Raw genomic sequence first — 15,077 nt, forward strand, 5'->3', positions numbered from 1 at the left:
TGAAGTGTAATGGTGCAATCTCAGCTCACTGCAACCTCTGCCTCCCGGGTTCAAGCAATTCTCCTGCCTCAGCCTCCCGAGTACCTGGGATTATAGGCACCTGCCACCAGGCCTGGCTAATTTTTTGTATTTTTAGTAGAGATGGAGTTTTGCCCTGTTGGCCAGGCTGGTCTCAAACTCCAGGCCTCGGGTGATCATCCACCTTGGCCTCCCAAAGTGCTGGAACTATAGGTGTGAGCCGCAGTGCCCAGGATTGTTTTCTAAATGACTTTTAGCATAGCTTCAAAGATCAGTCAATTGTTAGTTCATAAAGTTGCTCCAGCATATAGAAAGAGAAAAAGCTACAAGGTCTATTCAAAATTCTCTGGAGAAATAATGGTCCACGAATGGCTAGGTGTAAAATATATATGTTGTTATCCACAGTTCCTGGCTCATAACTCCCATAGCCCTTGTTAGAATCTTTTATTATAATGTCGGAGTGCTTTAGGCCTCAGAAGCAGGGCTCAGAAAACAATCTGTCTCTCTGACCTTCTCCTGCCTCCTTTTCCTGCTCCTTTCTCTCCCCAAGGCAGGAATCTTCCCTAGCCTTTGTCTTGAAGCTGGCGGTAAAGAAATTCTCTGGCCTACCTCGTGTGCTTGTAAGATCCCCATTTCAGAAGAGGCTCTTTCCATACCTTCAAGGAAGGTCCACAGAGAGGTCAAGAAGAACCTGAACAGACAGGCCTTGTTGGGTTTCCCCACTGGTCTATTAATGTTTCATATCCTTTTTGTCCAGCCACATTTATGCATGGTTGTCAATCATGCCTATCAAATGAAGTCCATAGCTATAGAAAGCCCGAGAGGACAAGATCCTAAAAGCTTCCAGAGAGCTGAACACCTGAGGTTCTTGGCGGGCGAGCCTGGGGCGGTCATGGAAGTTCCACATTCCTTTTCATGTGCCTCGCTCTATGCATGGCTTCATCTGTATTTTTTGCGATATCCTTTATAATAATACATGTAGATAAATTTTCCTGAGTTCTGTGAGCCACTCTAGCAATTTAATTGAACCCAATGTGGGGATTATGGGAAGCCCAACTTGTAGCCAGTTAGTCAGAATTTTCAGAGACCCAGACCTGTGACTGCTAGGAGGGAGGGGGCAGTCTTGTAACACTGAGCCCTCGCCCTGTGGTGTCTGAGGATATCTCCAGGTAGATAGTGTTAGAACTGGATTGAGTTGGGGGACACACAGCAGGTGTCATCTGAAGAACTGATTGCTTGCTTGGTGTGTAGAGAGAAATCTTCATACATTTAGTCCCAGAAATCTTTTGTGTTGATTGTTGTGGCGTAAGAACAGAAGAAAAACGTAAGTTGAGTTAATTTTTCCTTAACATACTAGGTAAATGATAAAAAAAAAGAAGAAAGAAGGTGTACTTGCCTTACCAGATATTAAGATGTATTACAAGGTCATGGTAGTAAAACGTATATGATACTGGGGCAAAAACAGGGAAATGCACCATTGAATTTGTAGAAAACTCCAAGACAGATGCATGTATATATGGTGACACCACAAATCTGTGGGGGAAAGAACAGATCATTTAGTAGGTGATGTTTGGGAAAATGGGCTCATAATATGGAAAACCACTAAGCTGACATCACATATAAGGGTAGACCCTAGGTGAATAAAGTAACTGAATGTGAAAGCATCCTAAGCCGAAAATAGCTAGCACAAAGGAGGCTGGATGCAGATGCCGACTGAGTTTCTTTTATGAGCTGGGACATAACTGGTGAGGAAAATCTAAGATGAATAGAAGAGGGGCTGCCATTGAAGGCATGCATCTCAGGAAAAACCCTTACTTTGACAGCGAGTCTTTATGTGGTGGTGTGGGAACCAAAATCAATTACTTCTCACACTAAGACAAAGGACATGTACAGTAAAATGATTTTGATCCAAAGGCAAGAGGTCTAAGGGAAAATGCCAGCTTTTCCCTCTATGGAGGTAGACGGGTTTTATGTAGCTTTTATAGCCAAAAGATTTCCCAGAGTTTCAGAACCAGTGGCAAAATTAGAATTTGATATTTAGTCCAGATGATGGCTTGTTCTTTTCAGGAGTGTGAGCCTTGTTCTTTTAAGAGTGTGAGCTCTGAAGTCAAGCAGACCTTGGTTCAAACCCTTGGCTCTGCCACTGAAGAGTAAGTAATGGGTTTGAACAATCTTTCTATGCTTTACCCTCTTTACCTATTACATGGGTATGGAAATAACTCCTTTCCCATTAAATTGTGTGAACAATAAATGAAATAACCCGTGCAAAGTGTCTTGCTTTGCCTGGCATAGTGCCTAGCACACAGTAACTGCTTATTTCGTACTAATTTTCCTATCTCTATTGAGGAATAATTGATATACAAAAGCCGCATATAATTCATGTATATAATTTGAGCTTGAACAGATGCCTATATTAATGTTATCATCACCATATTCAGGTAATAAACATATCCATTACCTTCAAGAGTTTCCTTGTGTCTTCCTCCCCTTTTTTTTGTGGTGGTGAGAATACTTAACATGAGATCTACCCTTTTAACAACATTTTAGATATGCAATACCTTATCGTTAACTCTAGGCACTATGTTGTACAGCAGATCACTGGAAATTACTCGGCTCATATAACTATATACATTGAACAATACTGTATCATCTCTGCATTCCCTATGAATCACCATTCTATTGTCTACCTCTGTACTTCTGACTAATTTAGGTGCCTCACGCAAGAGGAATCAGGCAGTGCTTGTCTTTCTATGACGGACTTATTTCACTTATCTAATATTAGCTGTTACAGTCATCTCAACATTGAGAAACATGGAAATTGATTTTTCCAATTGTGGCCCTTTGAGTTCTTTCGTCCTCTGCTAGTGACCAGTGACATGCCTTTGCTTAGTAGGAAGAGGAACCCAAAATAACAGTTAATTTCAGAACAAAGCTTCTGTCTTTAGTGGGCTAAATTTTAGAATCCTTTAATTTTGACCTATTCCCTTATAAAGTAAGAAGGAAGAGAATATTTTGTATCTCGTGTTTTCTTTCCCTGAAGGTTTCAGTTAAAAGTACTTCCATCAAGCAAAGCATAACTGCATTCTGAATAATGCATTATGCCTTTTTAGAGACAAGGAAGATGCAAAGGAACGAAAAGCATTTTTTCTCCTCCTCAAAATAGTGACCAGTCAGGCTGAAGGAATACCTATTTTTGACCTCAATTAATATGTCCTTTTCCCCTGTAGTATGTTTGGGAATGATTATGTCTCAATCAGCCTTTTTATGTTCATTCTTTTACAATTGGATAACTAGAACAATGTCACACCCTTATCCCCTAGTTTTTTTTTTTTCTGCTAAGACTGTATGTACATTAAACCAGTGGATTCTTGGTCTTTATGTAGAATGGTTGCACCTGTGTTATGGGTTGAATTGTGTCCCCCCCCACCCCAAAATTTTTATGTTGAAGTCCTAACTCTTGGTACTTCGGAATGTGGCTTTATTTGGAGATAGTCTTTACAAAAGTAATTAAGTTAAAATGATGTCATTAGAGTCGACTCTAGTCCTAATGAAAGGGAAATAGGGGGACATGGACACACACACACACACACACACACACACACACACACACACAGAGGGAGAATGCCGTGTAAGATGAAGGCAGAGATTGGGGTAATGCTTTTACAAGCCGTGGAATGCCAGGGATTGCCAGCAAACCATCAGAAACTTGGGGAAAGGTACGAGATAGATCGTTCCCTCACAGCCCTTAGAAGGAACCAAACCTGCTGACACCTTGACCTTGGACATGTAGCTTGAAGAACTGAGAAGATAACTTTTTGCAGTTTAAGCTCTAGCCGGTTTGTGGTACTTTGTTGCAACAGTCCTAGCGAACAAATACAACCTGCATGAAGCCATCTGGGAAGTGGCATCTTAGCAGAAGTACCAGATTTGTTTTTCACATTCCAGCTCTGCCATGTAATAAGTTGTGCAACCTTAAGCAGCTTAACAGTTCTGAAAATCAGTTTCCTTACTTTGTTACTGGTCTAAAAAACAGTCATTCTTTGCACTCTTTGAGCTTTTACTTTACTAGAGTCTGAGAATCTTGGTATTTGCCGTGCCAGCTTTCTACAGTCTGAGGAAGGCTTTCTTCCTTCTTAAAATGTGAAGCATGAAATAAAGGGTAACTCTTAGTCCTCACTGACATCACAGAAGCAGTAAACCTAGTACAGTCATCCCTCGCCCCAGACTTGTACTAATCAGGCCCGAATCTTTACATGTGTTAACCTGTTTTATCCTCACACCAGTCCTAGGGTGACAGTACTATTCTTTGCCCATTATAAAATCAAGGAAGCTGAAGCATAAAGTGTTTTAAGTAAATTGCCCAAGGTTGCATGTACTAAGTAGAAAAAGAATTTGAAAACATGCATACTGTCTTAAAAGCCTGTGCTTTAACTATTACATCAAAAATCTTTAAACCACTGTCAGTTGGGAATTCTTTTCTGGAGTGTTGAAGGGCTCATAAAGGACAGACTCCTCTCACAGGGGAGCAAAACCCCTACTCAGATTTGTCGTGAGGATTTCATAAGATAATATGCTAAATGCGTGGCAAAGTACCTAGTGTATAGTAAGTGATCAATAAATGTTTGTTCAGTTTGCCTCTGTCAAGGGAGCAAGAGAAGTCATGAAGACTGGAGAAACTCCTGCTGCTCCCCTCTCCCAGAACACAGAGCTCTCAGCCTGGGTTTAGGTGCTTTTGGGAGGAGGCAGCAGTTGGAGTGCTGACGTGGACAGCAACAGCTTCTGCTGTGTCAGTGTGGCCTGTGGGTCTCAGGTAACTCCACGCCCAGAAAAGTGGCTCAGCTGCTGGAGTCTCAATCTCACTCGCAGATGGAGACAATCTGAACCACTAGGGGCGGAGGATAGAGAGGCAAAGGTGGCTGGAAAATGACTTAGGAAATTGGCCTCTTTTTTTTTTCCTGTGATGTTGACCCCTAGAGCAGCCTGGAAACAAAGTGACCTGCAATGGCTTGAGAGGTTCTTTCTGGAAAGAAGCTATTAAAAGGAGCCTGAGGCAGAGACACTTGTCCTCATATCCTAGAGTCCATTTCTCTTAGTGTTACTGACTTTCAGGGCACACGTGTTGCTCACTTTCACAGTCAATGTGAAAGGGAATGCACAGACGAGCCTTGATCTTCACAGAACTTAGGAAATGTGAAGCCCTTTTCACATGCACAGCTCTGCTCCCAGTGTGAGCTAGGATGTGAGAACAAAGCCATGACTTGGGAAGACTGAAAGGAACATTATATCCAGAGACTGCCCCCACCTTTGTGGTGAAAATCATGCTCAGAAGGAGTTAGTACTATTATGTCCTGGCAACATGGAAATTATTCTGAAAAAATGTTAGTCTATCTTTAAATTTTTTTTTTTTTTTTTTTTTTTTTTTTTTTTTTTTTTTTTTTTTTTTAGAAAGAGACAGATATCTGCTGTAGCCCAGGCTGGAGTGCAAAAGTATGATCATAGCTCCCTGCAGTCTCAAATTCCTGGCCTCAAGTGATCCTCCCACCTCAGCCTCCTGAGTAGCTAGGCACATGCCACCCTGCCTGGCTAATTTTCCAAGAGATTTTGAAAGGAATTTGAATCATTTTTTGATGGGGCTCTTTGACAACTTTATTATGTAGGTTATCTCAAATTATGCTTATGGGGAGTGATTCTCTATTCTTGTGTTTTCATTGAAATTTTAGTCCCTTCCCAATTTATATAGCTGAGCAAAGCAGGGTCTTGCCACTATTTCTAAAAATCCCAGCCTTTGCATCTTCCAGTTTTAGAAAGTAAAGCCTTGCCAGTTTCAGAAGACATTCAGCTACATAACGTGTTTGATTTTGGTAGACTTTATTGAAGATTGGGAGAATCTCAGGAGTTCTTTGCATAATCTTGGTCCACAATCTTGCTCACTTTTCTGCCTTCTCCCTTCCATCACTCCCCATTTGTGTCACCTCCCAACCAGGAACAACTTTCTCTTTCTGTTGAAAAGAGTAGGTTTTGCTTTTGTCTTACATGACTCTGTAGTCCAGAGCCCAGCAGAAACCCATGACCTCTAGCAATTAACATATCCTTACTGGAGCAATGTACACATTTCCTCAACATATCTCTTCCTAAGAGAAGTAATTATAATAGTCACTCAAATACAAATTTAAAAATGTATCATCACACATACTTTCCTGCTTTTTCAAACAGTGTAAGCAGAATGCTAGTTGTTTTCTTTTGGATGTTGATGCTGACGGCAGTGCTGTCCCGTGCTGTAGTTCTCTCAGCACTTCGGGATTGTTAAATTTGTGGAGCTATACAGAGGAGCCCCAGATTAATTCTAGCAATTTCTTTTCTATCTTTGGTCACTGATTTCTTTTACGTGTTTACACGCCTTCCCTCTAATTTTCTGCTTTTATTCTGTTGTGAAACAGAAAACCAAGTAACAACAAAATATAGCAGGTTTCACTTGAACGGGTGCCAGATGCTGTGCTGTATACTTTCTCTGCACTTACCCACAACAGTCCTTGAGAAAGGTGCTTGAATTTACATTTCATTTAGATGGTGAAAAAGGAAGGCCTAAAGAGTAAATAGCCTCTTCAAATAAAGTGGTACAATTAGTAAGTGAAAGATTCAAACTCAAAGGTGCCTGACTCTGGAACCCCTTATCTTTATTACGTTGTTCTGCTCAAATTGTACATGAAATGAAGGTAATAGTTTTTCAGGAAGGGTTAGGTGATGTCTCTACAACTTAAATTTATTTCACTTTGTGCAATTTGTGACATTTATATTACTAGTGCAAAAGAATTGTTAGCTCTTATTTGCAGAATCTAAGTTTTGGGTTGTTGGGTGTTCCTGTAGGCTGAGGATCGGGGAGGACCTCCTTGAGGAAGTGGTGCTTGTCATGACTTCGGGGCTGTGTTTACTTGACCTGAGCTATTTTTTATTCATTCATTTGGTCACTCACTCATTCACCACGCACTTACCAAGTGACAGACACTGCAGTAGATGTGGGAGATTCGAAGATTTGTTTGACTTAGCTGTTGTCTTTATTAGGACTCTCTAACCCCGTCATACAATACTCTCTCTCATTCCTGCAGGATCAAGTAAGAGAGTGAAGGATGTGCTCAAGGAGAGGGTAAGAGTACAAATAGGACCTACCCAGGACTGGGGGTCTAAACAGAGTTTAAAAGGTTAAGTTTGACAGACAAGAGGAGCAAGACTTGAGTCAAAAATCTTGTTAGGTGTCTAGAAAGACAAGGGCTGCTTATAATTTAAGTGAAGAGGAGCTATAGAAAGTGTGATTTTATTCATTCACTCCTTCAGTCATTAGCTAGTCCCCATGTTAGAGACCATAGATGCAGATTTCTTGTTCTTGAAAGTCTTATTGTTTTAGGGGCCATTCAAATTAGGGGTAAATGAATTTTATATAAAACAATGAGGTAAAAACCATATTAGAGGTATAAATACAGAGTTGGGAGCAGAATATATCTGATCAGGGATCAGTCAAGACAGGCTTTATAAATTACATTACACAGCAGCTAGACTGTTGAATAGGAGTTAGTAAGGTACTGAGGAAATAGGAGGATCAAATAAATACCTTTTTATATCCAGTCAATGGAGAAAGAATTTGCTTTTTAAATTTTTTCTATAGTTTGTGCAACAAATTTTAATTAAAAAAGTAATATGACTAATCTGTCACTATGAGAATTTCAGCAGGAACAAATAAAATGAACATTCATTTTTTAGAAACTGTCCCTCCTAGGCCCCTTCAATCTGAGTGTTTTTTTTTTTTTTAGAACAAGCCACTGTAATCAGTGTCATTGGTATTTTTTCTATATTCATTTTAAAACACAGAAAAGCTGAGTTTTGTTGTATGTATTTAAATCCAAATAGGACCACTACATACTGCGTTTTTAACTCTATGTTCTAGATCTGCTTTTTCATGCTCCATAGTATGAGTACATAGAATGTGTATATTATCATTTATTTAACTATTCCCCATACATATTTTTAGCTGTTCAAAGAATACGGAAATTAAAGTCTCTTTGCAAACACATGCAAGTATATAGATACCAAGAAGTGGAATTTCTAGGTCAAAAAGAATATACATTAAAAATGCCAATAGATACTGATAAATTGCTTTCTAAAGTGTTCCCATTTATACTTCCCCAAATAATGAGGATACTTATTTCTTAACACCTTTGTCAAACTTAGTATTATCAAGCTTTTGAATTTTGGTCAGACTGATGGACAAAACTAGGACCATTTTGCTGATGTTACATTTGCCCAAATACTGTGATATTGAGCATAGTTTTACATGTTTATCATTTGAGCTGTTCTGTGAATTTCCTGTTCTCATTTTGCATTCATTTTTATATTTGTTTATCTTTTAAAAACATTCATGGAGTTTTACAAGCGCATTCCTGAGAAACGGTTTTCTATTATCTATATTACACATGCCTTCACCCAATCTATCACTTCTCTTTTAACTTCGTTTATAGTGAATTCCAAAATTTTTCAATTTTGATGTCATAAAATACATCAATATTTTCCATTATTTGTGTTCTGGAATATGTTTAAGGGATCTTTCCCTACCCCAATGTGTGTTTATTGACATGACCATATTCCTCATTCCACCAGTGGAGCTGGAAACTAATATGGATATTTCAACTCATTTTCAAAGCTGTAGAATTCCTATTAATTCCTATTAGCACATATAATATAGAATATGAGGGAATAGGTCATAAAGAGAATTAACAATTATATATTATCCACCTGTTTCTAAGGACTAATTAAATGTCTTTCTATTAGTGAATTGAATTAATGAATTGTCCTACTTTTAAAGAATTCTTCAGTAAAAAGGAGTTGCAGAGAGATGTACAAGCACTTAGCATTATTTTCAGATTTAGTGGCCATGAGGTACCTTTTGGGTACTACATTTAACTGCTTGGCTTTTCTTTTGTATAGTAGTCAATAAAGAGGATAAATTATGTCAAGGCTTTCTTTTTTCTTCTCTCTCTGTCTTTTTTAGACAGGGTCTCACTCTGTCACCGAGGCTGGAGTGCAGTAGTGTGATCTCTGCTCACTGAAACTTCTGCCTCCCAGGCTGAAGTGATTCTTCTGCCTCAGCCTCCTAAGCAGCTGGGACTACAGGCACTCTCTACCACAGCTGGCTAATTTTTGTATTTTTTGTAGACACAGGGTGTTTTCATGTTGCCCAGGCTGGTCTTAAACTCCTGAGCTTAAGTGATCTGCCTGCCTCAGCCTCCCAAAGTGCTGGGAACACAGGCATGAGCCACCACGCCCGGCCTTCTAGGTTTTCTAGGAGAGGTTTGGTTCACAACTTTAGGTGTCGATACTGGATTAGCTGTCAGCCCCTACTGAACATTATCTAACCACAGGATATAAAGTAAATTTCATTTTCCACCTCATATTCTCACTATGAATGGGAACAAAATCTAACTAGACTTAACTTAAAAATTTAAAAACCAAATTCAAAGCTGAGTCATCCAAGAAATAGTGTTTATTTATTTCTAGGTACATAAAACAATCTTAAATTCCTAAAAATATAAGTTGTTTAGTAGTTGTTCTAAAACTGAGAAATTTGACTTCTCAGAGAGCTCAGTGAGAAGGAAGAAGTAACTAGCATACGACGATCTGGAGAAGATAAACATATCTGTTTCTAGCATAGCAACTTTGGCCCAAGACAATCCAGTGACTAGAAAACATACTTGGTCAGATGTTTCTATGAGGAAGGCCCAGTAGGTCTGTAAGCTCACCAATGGCAGAAGTGGTGGTGGTGGTGCTGTGGACTGTCTTCCTGCTCGAGAAAGAACCAAACCTGTATTTTGGGTATGAGAATTAGCAGACATCTTTTGGGTGGCTTGCTGACAAATGTTAGTCTTAAGTTTCCAACCAAGACAGCTAGAGTTTAGGGCTGGGTTTTGGTCCCAACAGAGGAGTTGAAGTGTTAACTGGACCATGAAGGCAGAGGACCATTTCTATCCACTGAACTAATACATAGTTGTATTAGTTCATTTATTTATTAAATATTTGCTGAGCAACTGCTGTATCTCAGGTACTACAAATACCAATGAATATAAGAGACAAAAATCTCTATCCTTGCGCAGCTTGGATTCTATCGTGGGAAGACAGCTGATAAAGCATAGACTGTGTTACATGGTGCTGTTAAGAAAAATAGAGCTGAACGGAGATAGGAAATATCAAGGTGTAGAAGCTGCAGTTTTAAGAGTGGCTTGAGAGGGTGTCTCTGAGAATGTGGCCTTTGAGCAAATATCTGAAGGAGGTGAGGAAGTGAGCCATGCATCAATCTAGAGAAAGAGGATGTATTAGTTTTTACTCTTATAAGGGATTGTCTGAGACTGGATGTGAATAAAGGAAAGACATTTATTTTGGCTCACATTTCTGTAGGCTGCACAGGAAGTGTGGTGCCAGCATCTGCTTCTGCTGAGGCCCCAGGAAGCTTACAATCATGGCGGAAGGTGAAGCAGGAGCTGATGTGTCACATGGAAAGAGAGAGAGAGTGGGGACTTGGCAGGTTCTTTTAAACAACCAGATCACATGTGAACTCATAGAGTGACAATTCACTCATTACTGCAAGGACAGCACCAAGCCATTCATGAGGGCTCTGCCCCTATGGCCCAAACACCTCCCACTAGGCCCACCTCCAACATTGGAGGTCACATTTCAACATGAGATTTGGAGAGGACAAAACATCCAAACCCTATCAGAGGGTTTTCAGGAAGAGAGAAGTGTAAATGTTTCTGAGGTGGGAGAATACTTGGCATGTGTGCTAAGTGAGGGTTCAGCCAGTGAAGTACACATGCACTGAGATCAGTGACGAGGAATGTGTTCAGGTGATGAAGGCGGCTGGCTAAGCAAGTCAGAAATGTATAGGGCAGGCAATCAGGAAGGAAAATAGTATGAACAGGATTTAAGTCCAAGGACACAGGCCAAGGCTGTTGTCTACAGGTGGAATTTCTTCTTACTGGAGGAAGCCATAGCCCTGCTCTTAAATCCTATCTGATTAATTTAGGCCACCAGATTATGCAGGATAATCTCTCTTACTTAAGGTCAAACAATTAGGAACTTCAATTACATGTGCAAAATACCTTCACAGCAACACCTAGAATAGAGTTTGATTGAATAATCGGGGACTGTAGTCTCACCAGTTGGTATATTTTTAAAAAGCCATTGCAACATGTTCCAAGAATAGTAAGGAGCCAATAGGATTAGAGAGATGTGAGCATCTGGAAAAATAGATGAGTCAGAGATAACAGGAGCCATTGGAAGGACATTGAAACTGACTCTGAGAAAGATGTGTGGCTGTTAGAGGGTTCCTAGCTTAGACAGACAGAGATCTGAAGCCTATTTTAAAGGATTATGCTGGCACTCCATGGGGGAATAGATGGAAGAGGGCAAGATGATGTTATAACTTGGAGACCACATCATGCTGGGCTTATTCATATATTACTATGTTCAGGGATACCAAGTCTTATTTCCAAGTCCCACTTGGCTATAATCCTGATTAAGAAGGTTTAAAAGGCTGGGTGCAGTGGCTCACGCCTGTAATCCCAGCACTTTGGGAGGCCGAGGCAGGCGGATCACCTGAGGTCAGGAGTTCGAGACCAGCCTGACCAACATGTAGAAACATTTAGTAGAAGCCCCGTCTCTACTAAAAAGACAAAAATTAGCCGGGCATGGTGACGTGTGCCTGTAATCCCAGCTACTCAGGAGACTGAGGCAGGAGAATCGCTTGAACCCGGGAGGTGGAGGTTGCAGTGAGTGGAGATCGCGCCATTGCCCTCCAGCCTGGGGGGCAAGAGCAAGACTTTATCTCAAAAAGAAAAAAAAAAAGAAAGTTTAATAAGGAAACACTGTGCATTTATTTACTAGGTTCCTAGAACTATGATAGGTGTCAGGAACGTAAAGGTGATCAAGGCAAAGCAATGTATAGTCTTTTGTTTCCTCAAAAGTGATGCAGTTTATAGTGAGCTTCCCTCACTGTTCCACCGTTGGGACCAAAATGTCATGTGATGTTAAGTTTTAACTATGGTGTTGGGGCAGGTCCCAGGCCTTCTTGTACCTTGCCCACCATGTTTAGGCTCTTGAGATACATGGTACAGAGGACACTCCAGCCAAGGCACAGACTTTTTACCTTGATTTTCAGACTTCTTTATTATCCTTTTGGCTTAAGCTAGAGAGAAAAAACCAAAAAAATGACTAGAGTGAAATAATGAAAAATGGGGATGTACCAGCTGTTGTTTCTTGACCCTTAACACAATGCCTGCTCATTTTAGATTTTTTCCTCAATCACTGCGTTGTAATCCTGGGAACTGAATTTGCCAGCAGGGCAGAGAGAGATACTTGTGTGATGTTTGGAAGTAAGGAGGAAAGAGAGGATCCTTCCTCTGGCTGTGGTGGAGGCAGGGTAGCAAGGGTACCAGCAATGATGGCAGCAGCTTCCTGGGCTCCATGACCCCGTGGTGTCTCCAGCTTTGGAGATGTAGACAGCTGTGCTTTAGCTGTAGCTTCCCACAGTTTTCTGATTTCTGGGTCGATCACCTTGCCTGTCTAATTTACACTTCCAAAAATGTAGTAATGACTTATTTCACTGCGCTAATCCTGCTCTGTTTGAAATGTCTGACTGAGCCCTCCCTGACTCACAGGTCTTCTCTACCTCTCTTTCTGCAGCCTGGGGAAGGTTTCAATCAGCTAGTTTCCTCCTTCCCCTCATCTGACCTCAACCCTGGCTCCTCTTAACTCTCCAGAGATGAATGGTCTGTGACAGAAGACTTCTGACCAAAATGAAGGGAAAGGAAAGGATGCGAGGATGTCTAGGTAGGTGTAGAGGGTGGTGGAAGAAAGGTACTAAGAGACCCCAGCGTGGGAGGGGGAAGGGGAAAAGACATAGTCCCTTTAATTTCTTGTCATTTCTTAAACACTTTTAATTCCCCAGTCTTACAGTTTTAGAAGTGAGTTAAATGAAGGATGTGAGAATAGTCTTCTTTATCTATGACTACCTTTTATTTCCCCTGAACTTTCACATACTCTAATAAAAGTGTGTTTCCATCACTCTTCAGCCTGAGTGTGTTCAGGTTTTCTTGGGAGAGGGAGGGGGATGCAATATTTGATTTATCCAACATCTTTGGTCTTATTTATATACATGACCTGATATAATTTTCACATGTATTAGGTTTTAATATGTTTTATATTTAATATACACAAAACTCTATTAAAAGGAAAGGGTGTGGCAAAGTTTGAGAACTTGCTCGGATTCATGTAGCTAATCAAAGTGGACCTAAGATTTGAGCTCAGATCACCAGACTAATTCAGTTAACGCAGAGTTCCTTTGTTAGTAGAAACAAATCTGGATTTGGAATCAGGGAGAGGAATGTAAGGTCGACAGTAAATTGGAAGAAGTTCTAGTATAGTTTCTGACTTTTTTAAGTCTGTTAAAAGAGTGTCATTAATAACGTCCCTGGTGAGACTGGATTGCTGGTGAGTCTTTTGACTACAGAATTGAAATGGAAGTTTAAAATTAATTTAAAAATAAAAATAAAGGATTAAAAACTACATTATTACTTAAATTTTGACTTCAACATCTATTTAAGTCTATCCCATCCATGAAAGTTCTTTTCATAATCTTTTTTTGGTAGGAGAAGATGGTTAGAAATACTGAAGGCATTGTGGGAAAAATAGGGCTAGGCCCAAGTCATGAGTAAACTTACGAAAAGAGTTATTATGGTTTTATATATTAATTAAAACAACTGGGACAGAAGTCTAATTAAAAAGATATAACAGGCTAGGCGTGGTGGCTCACACCTGTAATCCCAGCACTTTGGAAGTCTGAGGTGGGCAGATCACGAGGTCAGGAGTTCAAGACCAGCGTGGCCACCATGGTGAAACACCGTCTCTACTAAAAATACAAAAAATTAGCTGAGCATGGTGGTGCGCACCTGTAATCCTGGCTACTCGGGAGGCTGAGGCAGGAGAATCACTTGAACCTAGGAGGCGGAGGTTGCAGTGAGCCGAGATTGCACCATTGCACTCCAGCCTGGGTGATAAGGTGAGACTCTGTCTCAAAAAAAAAAAAAAAGTAACAATATTGCCTCCCACATCCTAATTTAGTGATAATGGTTAATGTGCGAGTCCTCCTATTCTCACTTGCTAGAAGTTTTTTGGCTTTCAATAAGATGTTTATAAATTCATTTGGCTTTGCTGCAAATAATTTGCAGCTTAGGTGTTTTCAAATTATAGTCTCTTCTTCTGCTTCATGATTCAAAGACTTTCTTATTTTGTGGTACAGTTGTTAATCTCTGTCTCATAGGTCCCGCCCTGACCACAGAAACAGAGCATTTTTGATGTTGGAGATGGGAAAAGCTTTGAATATCACTTATGTCAATCTACTTGTTATAGATGAATAGTTCATTATCAAATTCTTTTATAAAAATAAAAAACCTAAAATGCATTAAGCATGTATTCTACTTGCTATGTACCAGGCACTGTTCCAAGTTCTTTACCTGTGTTAACTCATTTAATCCTCAGAGCAGCCCTTGGAGATAAATGCAATCATTGTCCCATTTTTGCAGACAAGAAAACAGGCACAAAAAAATTAAGTGGCTTATGCAAGGTCACATATCAGGAAGGAGCTCTCTGGAACTGTCTCTGAAGTGTTGCTCACATGACCTCTGTGTGTGTAGGTTATGCTGTCTCAGACCTGCCTGAATCCAGGTTTCTTATTTCCTACTCTCCTGACAAACTAGGATGGTCATCAAGTTTGACCTTACCATCTCTTGGCTTTTTATGCTTCTCTTAAAGTTTCATTGCAAGAATTCTACTTTGGTTCTCTTTTCTGTTTCTGACTCCTAGTTTGTTGTCTCTCTGTCTGTGTCTCTTGCAGAGTTGACTTTCAGATCCTATATACTATGTATGGGATGACATTCCATGAAAAGTCTTAGAGATGAAACCTTTTTACTGAATAATTTGTTGAAAGAAATATTCAAAATTGAGCCCTCTTATCCTCAAAATAC

The 15,077-nt window shown here is 40.1% G+C and overlaps 1 long non-coding RNA gene across 1 annotated transcript in view; it reads left to right on the top strand.

Moving 5' to 3' along the window:
* LOC134736660 (uncharacterized) overlaps nucleotides 1–15,077 on the top strand; it is a 58,656-nt gene that overhangs the window by 23,697 nt on the left and 19,882 nt on the right. Inside the window, exon 2 of the long non-coding RNA XR_010120817.1 lies at nucleotides 12,739–12,885. This is a non-coding gene — a long non-coding RNA (uncharacterized lncRNA). The remainder of the gene's footprint in view (nucleotides 1–12,738; nucleotides 12,886–15,077) is intronic.

Source organism: Symphalangus syndactylus, chromosome 5 (assembly GCF_028878055.3).
Source record: "Symphalangus syndactylus isolate Jambi chromosome 5, NHGRI_mSymSyn1-v2.1_pri, whole genome shotgun sequence".
Lineage (NCBI taxonomy): Eukaryota > Metazoa > Chordata > Mammalia > Primates > Hylobatidae > Symphalangus > Symphalangus syndactylus.